Below are 11,994 nucleotides of genomic sequence, written 5' to 3'. Positions count from 1 at the left end.
AGATCAATGTTATGTCTATTTGTGAATCAGCTTCTAAACAGCTCTATTGAGAGCTTAAAAACAGGAAAGCAACTGGACTTCTTTAGTTGTCTTCTTTTATTAAGCTCTTAAGGCTACCATGACTGAAAACCTACACAGACATTTCCTGGTTTCTGCTTTTCATTTTTAGTGCTAGCCTGTTGCGTGTTTACCGTGTCTTCTTTACTTCCTACTTTTTGTTTCTTTCCCTCCATTGTGATTGCATCATCTCTATTGTCTTTTAGCTGCCTGGTTTCATCATTAATCACCACTGTGTATGGATAAAATACAGTCCCGTTTTTAACTCTCGCTCTCATCCTTTACTTTTAGTTATGTAAGCTGTCTCTGTGCCCTGCACTTCCTGGCTCATGTATCCTGAGCCTTTAGCAGGTGTAATTAACCTGAACACAGTGCTGTCAGATGTTTATCCAGTCGAGTCATTAGACATTATATACCTTGTCATATATTTGAAAAATAACGCTTCTGTTGTTCTTGTTACTTTGATTTTGTTGCAATGAATACAAAAATGTGTATTTCCTGTGTCTCTTCACGATGCAATTAAAAAAGTCCATTGTTCTAAAACAGGAGGGGACAAACTGAACTATTAAACTGGAAAACTGGAGATAGCAGTTCGTGCTCTTCATTTCCTTTCTGTTGTCGCAGTAGTATGCACAAATGTGAAGAATGAAGAAAGAGAGGTAGAAAGAATTTCACATCTCCTCAAAAATTTCTGCATAAACTAGAAAGTTTTAAAAAATGTGCCGGAAGGACCTTCAAATATCTGACAGCAGGAATATGTGAGATTGAGAGATTTCTGACACTGTCCAACAATCTAATTCCAGAAATTCGTCACCTGGATGTCTGTGTCTCTAAGACTGTTTGTTTTTATCCTTTGCAAACCGTTTAGTCGGAAAAGGCTCTTTTTTTGAAAATTGAAGGACTGAAGTCATGCTGCTGTACGATGTAGAGAAGATGGAGTTAACCTCCATGACATACCTCACTGACAAGTGAAGTCTATCAAGCTGAGGTGTTTTGTAAACAAAGTGATCGTGGCTCAAGAGTTGGCAGTTCATCTTGTAATCGGAAGGTTGCCGGTTCGAGTCCTGGCTCCGACAGTCTCAGTCGTTGTGTCCTTGGGCAAGACACTTCACCCGTTGCCTACTGGTGGTGGTCAGTGTCTGGCAAGCTCGCCTCTGTCAGTGCGCCCCAGGGCAGCTGTGGCTACAATGTAGCTTGCCATCACCTGTGTGTGAATGGATGGATGATTGAATGTAGTGTAAAGCGCTTTGGGGTCCATAGGGACTAAGTAAAGCGCTATACAAATACAGCAGAAACTTGTCAATTGCAAGGTAGGCCAGCTTAAAGCATATCTTGTCTGATCTTCCTTTCTGTCTCTATTCCAGGTAGAATAGAGGTAGAGAATGGATACACATTTCTGCATGTTATGCAATTCAGCGTCACAAGAGAGCTGCAGCCCATCCAAACTTTCATGGTGTTGCAGGCAGGTACACTCTGTGCAGGTCACCAGGGTGTACCCTGTATACCCAGAAGTCCATCAAAGTACTCTGACTCTTAGAGCATCCATAATTTACAAACTGAACATTATGTAGTATTATGAACTGATCTGAACTGAAAATAGCTTTTTTCTGTTACACTTTTACACAATCATATTTATTTTTGCAGCCAGATGAGTAGCCCCCTGGTGGGCATTCAGAAAAATACAGATTTGCGGCACTTCTAGCCACAGCAATGCGTGTAACGATGTCAAGCTTTGCCTGTCGCAAGTTGCTTAAGTTGCGGTAAGTTGCAGTACCAGCAGATGGCGATATTTTATTTCAAGCCAACATGAAAAAATAAATGGAAAACATTTAAAGAGACATTGCTGGCACATTTACTTCTAAATACATATCAGCCACCGTCTTAATAGTTCCTGGCATGGAAGGAGCCTGGAATGTATTTCATACCTCCCACAGGTGGTAGCGACTTGTTGGCGTTAAATATTATCTCCCCCTGCTGGTAGTGCAAATTAACCATGCATGTACATTTGACGCTTAGGACAGAGAAAGCTGAACATCCAGAGGGTTTACCAGTGTGTCCATTACACACTTTGCTATGATCTTGAGTCGCAGCTTAACTTTTTAGATGAGAAGATGTCATCTTTTTAAATGCAGTCTAAGGATCATTAACAGGTAATAGAAGTTACCTTAAAAATTTAGATGTCATAATCTGTTTGATAGTGTTAGACACATTTTAATCCATGTTAGTACAGCAAAATCTTTTTCTTTTCTTTTCTTTGATTTTTTAATGAAACTAAACCTTTAAAAACATTCTGCTGTAAAAAAAAAAAAAAGCAAAAAAAAAAAGCTCAGATTTATTCTCGGCAGCCTCGGCTCATTTTACAACATGAGCTGCCTGTTCTGTTAAAACATAATGTAATTCAGAAATTCAGCTTCCACCTGCACAAATGCCAATTTTCTCATGTTTGCCCGTAAATGACTTGGACTCTAAAGTGATATTCAACAAGCCCAAGTCATTTTCAATTCTTTAAGATTGTGATGAAAATTACCCATGTTTTCAGTCATATAATTATCTCAGTAAGAAGCCTCCATTTTCCTGCAGGTATCACCTAAGCTGTCCCATTACAGTCGATATCATGAGGTTCTCTCCAGCTAAAGTCTCTCATTTACCCTGTGACACACCTCCCATTACACACGCCCACAGGATGACATTTACAGAAGCCTCCTATTTGTTGTTATCTCACAAACCGAGATGGTGAGCTATTTTCTGCTCAGCAGGAGCCTCCATCTCATTCTCCCTCAAATTATTGTCTCTTTTTTTCTTCTTCTTCAGTTTGCTGTTATATTTTCCCAGATATTGTCAGGCTATCTTCAACTTGGTCAACTTTTCTCTCTTTTTTTTAGAGCTTTTTCAAAAGATTTTCCAGAGTCAATGCGAAATGACTCTCACAGGAGCAGCAGTGGCAGCGTATATTGTTCAATTTAGGATCAGTTTACTTTTTATCCAGGTGACGGGCAGAGGAACAAAGATGCTTTGACAGTCGCCTGGCACCATGAGGATTACGCTGACATTGGTTGTGTGTTTTCGGTGCTTGATAAGATGCTCAGAAAACAGCTTTATTAAGCCAAAGTACACAGGATATAAACTCTGTAAATATAACCACAAATCTCTTAACATGTTTTCCTGTTGTGACAGTGGGATTTATATTATCAACCTACAGCAGAGTAAAGTGGATTATGGTCAAGCGTTGCAGGAATCATTAGTGCAAAACCATCCCTGCAGATGCTTTAAAAGGGCAATATATTCAGCCAACAACGAGGCAAGAGAAATGTTTTCAGGCTATAATTTAAAGTCAGTTTAATGTCTACTGAAGGGCACATGAATAATGTATTTCTAAATAGATCTATTTAACCTCACATCGGTTTTCTGCATTTTTTCTTATTTTTGCTCAGAGAAAGCTGTTAGAACTGGCAGCTGCAGTTTAATTTCCCCACCAGGCAGATTCTAGATTTAGAAAGTATTGCTACCCTTGTTTTCATTTGTTGTTTCAAAATGTAGGCGTCGTGAAGCCCTGTGAGACTGCAGCCTTGATTAAAGTCATTACAAATCAAATTGACTGGACTTAAAGGAAAACACAGAGCGCATTTAATGCCGCACCAGGCAAGGCTGCGAAATGTTGCATCAAAAAGTCGCCATCCACTTCCCCAAGTACCTCCTGTTCAACTGTTATTTAAAGAAATCCATGTACATCCTCACCACCACGTGGGGCAAGTGCAGAGCTGAACATAGAAAAGAATTGACAGTTTGCCCACAGCAGAACTCAAATTTTCTTATTTACTGCATCTAGTAATGTGCAACGGTTGGAGGACACCTCCTCTTCAACAGACAGTGACACACAGGGAAACGCCATTTTAAATCACCCGTGATAAGTCACATGAAGACGACCAGTGGCAATAACGTCTAATCAGAACCACGTATTAGATAGGACATACATGTTGCCTTGGCATAAATCAGAAAAACAGAAAAATGCCTCAACAGACAAAAGGAAATAAATACAGAAAATAAGTAGATGAAGATTATCCCCACAAACCGGTTCAGGGTTTGACTTATAAACCATCAAGGTTAACAGAGACTGGTCCAGAAAAAGAGAAAATACTCAGTGTGTAGCAGTTCACTGAGCAGAAGAATTACTTGACTCTATTGAGCTCATTACACCCAAGGTATGCAGAAGAGCAGGCGTGTCGAACTCCAGGCCTCCAGGGCCGGTGTCCAGCAGGTTTTAGATTTCACTCTGGGTCAACACACCTGAATCAAATGATCAGTTCATTAGCAGGCCTCTGGAGAACGTCAAAACATGTTGAGGAGGTAATTTAGCCATTTAAATCAGCTGTGTTGGACACATCTAAACTTGTAGGACACCGGCCCTCGAGTCCGACACCCCTGCAGAAGAGCGTCTCTCAAAACCAATGAATGCACAAATGAAGGCTGTTCTGAAGGCAAAAGGTGATCCAAATCAATACTCGCAAGGTGTATCTAACAAAGTTACTGGTAAGTGTATATAGATTATATGACATTTAAAAGATCCCTATCTTTGCTAAGTGAGAGCTGTCCATATACTCCAGGTCCCTAATTGAAATTCAGAAGTCATGTGGTCACTGGTGAGAAATCCTCTTCACGTACAAAGTGACAAAGAGAGAGAAAAGAAAAACATCTGTGATTGAACGCTCTGTCCAGAGGAGGCTGAGATCAGTCGTGTTAATCTTTTTCCTTTCTCATCCTTTTGGTATTATTTAGTGTAAAGCTTCACAGAAAAGCTGGATTTGTACACTCACTGATGTGCTTTCAGAGAAATTAAATGAAAACATTTCAGTTTCCTCGCTCCCGGCTGGAGCCGAAGCAGAGGCTCCCATGAAGTTAGTTTTTTTTTGTTTTGTTTTGTTTTAGAGAGTTGATTTCTTTATATTGCAGATATTAGCAAAATGGTGATCCAGACCAAAAATCAGTACCACTCCTGCAACAAATGTATTTTGCAACAAATCACATTAAGCATTTGTTTGCAAAATTAGATGGTTTGAAATGTCTCTTCAGTTTGGGCAAACCTTTATGTAAATAACATATACTGTATTTTCCACACTATAAGGCGCACTTAAAATCCTTTAATTTTCTTAAAATCGACAGTGCGCCTTATAATCCGGTGCACCTTATGTATGAATTCTGGTTGTGCTTACTGACCTCGAACCGATGTTATGTGCTACACGGTGCTCACAAATCTGTCAAAAAATCTTTTATTATGACTTCGGTAAGCTACGAAGCCACACCGCTTGATGGATTGTCGGAGCATTACGGCTACCGTAGTCAGAGCCTCACAGAGTAATCTGGGTCCAAAACTCCATCTGCTTCAGGTCCCAAAGTCTAATGAACAATGAGTTAGAAGTTAGCAGGGAGTTAGCTCGATAGTTTCCACCCGAACATGATATAGCATGTTCTGAATAAATTGAAACGTACAGCTCTGCTGTCACTTCCAACATAAATGAAGACAGAAAACTAAACAGCAGTGACTTTTGTAGGGTTGCTGAAGTTGGACTAGCTGGTATATAATGATGTGTTACACGATCACTAGCGACACAGCTATGTTAGCATAACATATACGCAGTGAAGCTGGAGGATGAGCGCTAACTTTGTTCCACTGGATAAAAGTAGAGGTGAGGGTTCCTGATGGTTGGAGACAATTGTAATCGCATGGCAGGATGCTGTAAACGAACCAAACTTCAGTCAGGAGAACAACTGAGATAATCCATACGAGGTTAGTCATTAATATACTGCAACAACATGGGAATAGAGCAGCTCCTTAACATTAATGAGTCAATGGTACGGAAATGGATGAAGCAAGAAGAATGAATTGAGTGAAGTTTGACTTATCTGACTGTTTTGTTTCGCTTAATGCGCCTTGTGGTACATGTTGTTCCTTATCCTGATTATATACAGCAGTAATAAGTTTATGAAACGTTTAACTTACAACTTGAACACTGTAGCTTGAACTACATATCTGCATGGTGCAAAAAAGACCATTTCCACGAAACCACCATTGATTTGTTAAACAAAAGCATGACATTTAATTTAAAATAATAATTAAAGGGAGCCTTCCATGTTCATAACGAGTTCTGTTTGCTTGAGTGCAACCACTGTTGGAAAAGACTCAATCTGTGTTATTATTCCTGGTTGAACATTGTGTCACCCATCCTTCTCCTGATTCCACGTCTAAAGTAGAAATGTTTCCAGAATAAGTGCACAGGTTCCCCTCAGATGGGTTATTTTATGTTGTAAGAACGATGTCTGATATGAGCATTTTGCTTGAGGACTTAATGACATCAGTGTCTTCAATAAACAGACCATAGTATCTTTCCCTCACATCTTTTTTTTTTGTGAATGGGGGGGGGGGAGAGGTTTAGGCTTGCTTCATTATGATCGTTTCTCCTGCTGATTTCTTTTTTTTTTTACACATTGCGATCAGAAATTAATCACGAGCGCCTCTGAGCAGTGAGAGTTACATTTGGAGTCATTAATTTACCACGCACAGCAGATATGAAGGGATTTATCTGGATAGCATTAAAGCAACTTTATTGAAACCATCTATATTGCCACCCATGCTGTTTTCATGTACAACCAGATTTGTCATCATAATTAAATTCACTACATCGGAATATTTTACACGAATAAAACTTCGTTCTCTCTATCTCTCCATGTATCCATCAATCTATTCCCAGCTCCATCTCACTGTGTTTCCACCATAATCAAAGCTGTGATCGCATCCATATTCACATCCCACCTGGATCCATATTTCTACTCATCCATATTGGCAATGGGCAGCGAGCCAGTCGGAACAGGTGTTGAAAGTTGTCGCCTCTCTGTGCCGTTTGTGTTGTTGTTGTGATGCCGCTTATGTCCCAAGGTCAGAGCGCCCAGTGATGGATTATTACTTTGCACAGCTTTGAACTGCATGAGACAGAGACAGATTTCAGTGAATCGGAGAAAAGCAGTTTTCTGTGGAGCGTTTCGGGCTGAAGCATCAGAGTGGCTGGATGAAAAATGACCTCTAAGCTCTCCTGAGTGAGACAATGAACAACAATCAGAATCACTTTGATCATCTTGTACGAAAAAAAACCAATGGGACTTTATCTTTGTGTTGACAATACTGATAGATAGAAAGGAAGAAGATACTGTATGGGAGTCAAACAAATCACACTGGCAGACATGGAATAGGAAATCTTTAGCCAATCTGCTGACTGTGTTGACCTTACACTTCTCACTCCTTTTGCAGGTTTTCTCCTGGAGCTTTGCTGGTGACAGCCTTAAATTTGCTTTAACTTTTCCGTATAACCTCATGCTTGGATACAGATGAGGTGAAAATTCTGCTCTAGACTTTCTAAGAGCACTGGCCTGATTATGTGTAATTTGAAAAGACAGAGCTGAGGCATTGAAACCGTATAAATCATTTTTAAATGTCAACGTTACAGCAACAGCAGTTCCTTACTTTGTAATAAGGGTGCTTTCCTTTCAAAGATAAAGGCACATGCTTGTTTAATCACTATGTGCTCCACATTATTTCCTTCACAGACTACAAGACTCCAATGAATTAAATGTCTTCATGCGTTTAGTCTTTTATATTGAAAAATACGGTGAATTTTAAAGGTCTTTTGGTGTGACTAAAGTAATCCGAGTGAGCCAAAAACACAGGCTTCAGAATGATCTGATGTCACCAATATGGTGTCAGTAATAGCAGATCCCCCTTATATGGTCAGAGTACGGAAGCCCCACCCACCTGAAAATGTTTCGTTAGCGAGGGGCACCCAATGAGAAGAAAGTTGGCTTAAAGAGATGAGCAGCTTATTTCAGACAGTGGATAGACTGAGCGGTTGCATTGTGCGTAGTTACTTTGCTATAGAGTGAAATAATAAAAATAAAGAAATGTGTAACAGGTAACCTCAAATAACATCAGCCACACACTAGTATCAGATTTTTAATAAAATGCTGAAAAATTAGGATTCTGTATCTTATAGTATGTTCTTGACACTGAGTATTGCATTTTCATGGCCTTAAAAAGGTCTACGAGCTGGCTGTGTGAACACTACGTGCAGCTTGCTAGTTATACAGTAACCTGGTGAAGCTAGTTCTCTATTATTATCATCAGACAGTTATCAGTAGCTTAATGTCATTCCTTTTGTGTTTGTGGTGGATCTGTTGTTGGAGAGCAACATGCTCTGCACCGGTGCTTTATGTGGGCATACTCAGCCTTGCAGCTAGGCCCATCCGGCACCCTCGTTTAAATAACCTCTGAACAGAAGTTTGTGGTGATGTTTGGCTATATCGCAGTAGAGAGGATGTTCAAATACTGCCTCACAGTGTGTTATGCCAGTTGCTCTGTAGCTGACAGAAAAGCTCCACAGAGGGTCATCATCACTGCCCAAAAAGTAATTGACTGCCCTATCTCTCCCTTCGAGACATTGCAAACATACGTCACCTTTCCAGAGGCCAAAATGTTGTAAAAGACTGTTCTCATCTCAGAGACTCTGTTTGACCTTCTGCGGTCAGGGAGATGCTACAGGTTACTAAAAACTGACTTACAGACACACAAGCACTTTCTGCCTGAGACTGTTCACTCTCACCATACAAGATGAGCAGTCACAGTCCACACACAATGTTTATATGCTATTTATTATGCTTTATGTTGCGAAAACTGTTACTTTTGCAAAATCAGTTGACGCCGGCACTTTATTGATTGCAGTATTTTATGTTGTCTGGATGTGGTTCTTTGCAATGTGCTTGATGTTAAAATGCTTCTATTTAAGTAGTCCTTTTATGGTGTGCTTAATGTAATCTTTTTTTTTTTTTTTTTTTTAAACCACAATGCAAGCACGTAAAGTTAGCCTTGGTGCGCCAGTCTTTTTGTATCCTTAATGCAATGACAGTAAAGGCTTTCTATCTTTGTTCAAGAAATATTCTCTGTTGGATCTCTGTTTTTCTCATGCTTGACATTGAGTACTGAGACCACAGCAGGATTATTAATCGTTCCTATTTTGGTCTTTTAAATTGAATAATTAGTTAAAATTGTTCAGAATTTGCAGGAAAGAAAAATATCAGACTACATCTCTTCAAATTCATCTTGTGGCACCACGGGGCATCAAAGCCCCACGCTTACTCTTCTTCCTGTTTCACAATGTAATCAGACTCGACAGGGTCAGTTTTTACACTTTTTTTTTTTTTTTTTTTTTTTTTTTTTTTTCCTGACAAGCCCTTTGCGTCACACATTTGCCCAGCAGAGATGTCAAAGCTACAGATCTTCCATCATAGAAGATCTCTGCATGTTTGTGCTTCGCTTTGGTTCTGCACCAGAATGGAGGTCGTCTTTTTCTCTGCCTGAAGGAAGAGGTTAGTGTCAAGCAACTTGAAATAGTTGCAGCAGGTTGCACGCCAACTGAGCGGAGAATTCCTCCCATGCCCCTCTGTCTTATGAGACAGGATGGAGTTGCTCTCCTGAGATTTCTGTGAGGGAGAAGCGCGCCAGGTGGGAAACCAGCAGTCATAGAGGTATGTCAGATTCTGATGTAACTGTTGTCAAAGCTGTCAAACATTGCTAGAAGGTACCATGCTGCTCTGCATGGAAGTCAGCATCAGTGGACTGAACCAAAGCTGCTGCCTGAACTCTTGATTTGATTGCCTAATTGTTTTTAGTCTGTGAGGAGAATATTTATGCTGTTGTTTGTTTTTAAAGTAACTGTATGTATGGCTTGCAGCTTTTTTTTTTTTCTTTTTTTTTTCTTTTTTCCTTTATGCTAAAATTTGTTTTAAAAAGTTGTATTTTGGTTTTTGTTTTTTTTTTTAAGGAAATTGTTTTTCTCAAAGATATTCAGTCAGTGATGTAGGTCCAATTTTAAATATCATGGTATCTTTATAAAGTAAAGCCTTGATTTTTTTGTTTTGTTTTTAAAGAACAAAATTAGCACCTTCCTACAAAAGCAAAAAAATCTTAGTTAAACTAAATTTATTCATGATTACCCAACACTTGAAGCTGTTGAGATTTATTTGCTTGTTGTTGTTTATTTCACCACTGATGCAGTAATAAAGCCTCTGCAGTCTGCATATAAATAAGCTCTCAAGGCACTAGACAATTGCTATCATATAGGTATGTTTTCTTTGTTTGTTGTACCACCTCCATAATTTATTTAACAAATGGTGGGACATTTTTCTAGATGCAAAAAAAGAGTGGAAACTGTCCCAAGGGGGAAACCTGTTCACCATCCTTTCACTAAATATGCAAACCAGTGAGTCTTACTCATCCCTTACAAATGTGGTTAAAAAGATACTTGCTACCTTTCAAAACGGCTTTAAATATCTAGGCATAAATAGAGATCTGCATAATCTCTATGAAGAAAATTTCTGTGAGTTACTTGAAAAGGTCAAATCAGACTTAAAGAAATGGAAGCCACTTCATTTATCGTTGGCAGGGAGGGTAAACTGTATAAAAAAAAAAAAATCAATATACACCCCACGTTTCTTTATCCTTTTCAGTGTATCCCACTTTACCTTCCAAAATTATTTTCTTTAAATCTATTGATAAAGCTCTGATCTCATTTGTATGGGATGGGGAAAAAACCTAGAATACGCCTGGCTCTGTTACAGAGGCCTAAAAACCTATTGGGCCTCAAATGTTCAAAGAAATCATGCTGGCTCAATACCCCTGATGAAGACGGGTGCCAAATTGAAGCGGCGTCTTGCATCGCCACCTTTCTCAGAGCCTTGGTCACCTCCAGCCTTCCAATTTCCTCACGGCAGCACACCACCAGTCTTCTAGTTATTAACACCCTCAAAATATGGGCTCAATTTCGAAAGAACTTTGGGTTTGAAAATCTTCTCCATTTAATCCCTATACACAATAATCACCTTTTCCTTCCCGCCAGATTACTCTGAATTTGCTCTTTGGCAGAGACAAGGCCTCCATAACTTTTCTGACATGTACACAGACGGTGTCTTGGCAAGCGTTCAGGATTTGTCACACAAATTTGACCTCCCTCGGTCCAGCTTATTTAGATACTTTCAAGTTCGCCACTTCCTTCAGCATCATAACCCTGACTTTCCAAATATAACTCCATTTACTGCTGTAGATCTGTTGAAACTGACATTTAAGCCTAAAGGCCTTATTTCAAGAATTAGTAATTGTGTAGCCTCCTTTAAGAATATAACAATGCCAAAGATCAAAGCAGGCTGGGAGAATGAGCTGGGGTGGACTTAGAGGAGGAGACCTGGGAGAGTGCTCTTTTAAGAGTAAACAACAGCACTTTTTGTGCCAAATTAAACATCATACAGTTCAAGATTCTACACCGCATTCATTACTCCAAGGCAGGGGTGGGCAACTCCAGGCCTCGAGGGCCGGTGTCCCTGCAGATTTTAGATGTGTCCTTGAACCAACACAGCTGTTTTAAATGGCTAAATTAGCTCCTCAACATGTCCTGAAGTTCTCCAGAGGCCTGGTAACGAACTAATCATGTGATTCAGGTGTGTTGACCCAAGGTCAACCCACCCCTGCTCCAAGGCAAGACTGGCCAAAATATTTCCAAACATAGATGCAAGTTGTGAGAGATGTAGAAATCCCTCTGCAGATTTAACACAAATGTTTTGGTCATGTCCAACTTTAAAAGCCTACTGGTCAACAATTTTCAAAACATTGTCCGACACATTGAATGTTGAGCTTCAACCCAATGCAGGTATGGGTATATTTGGTGTCGCAGATAGTGGACATAGAACATTAAGGAAGAGTCATAAAAACATAATCGCTTTCACTACACTGCTTGCACGCAGAAGGATATTGTTGCATTGGAAGTCAAAAAAGCCACCCAAAGCGGCTTTGTGGTTTAGTGACCTGACACAATTTATACAGTTGGAAAAGATAAAGTACGCTGTCAA

The sequence above is a fragment of the Astatotilapia calliptera genome, chromosome 18 (assembly GCF_964374335.1).
Source record: "Astatotilapia calliptera chromosome 18, fAstCal68.1, whole genome shotgun sequence".
NCBI lineage: Eukaryota > Metazoa > Chordata > Actinopteri > Cichliformes > Cichlidae > Astatotilapia > Astatotilapia calliptera.
The sequence above is the reverse complement of the archived record's forward strand: the minus strand, read 5'-3'. Positions refer to the sequence as shown.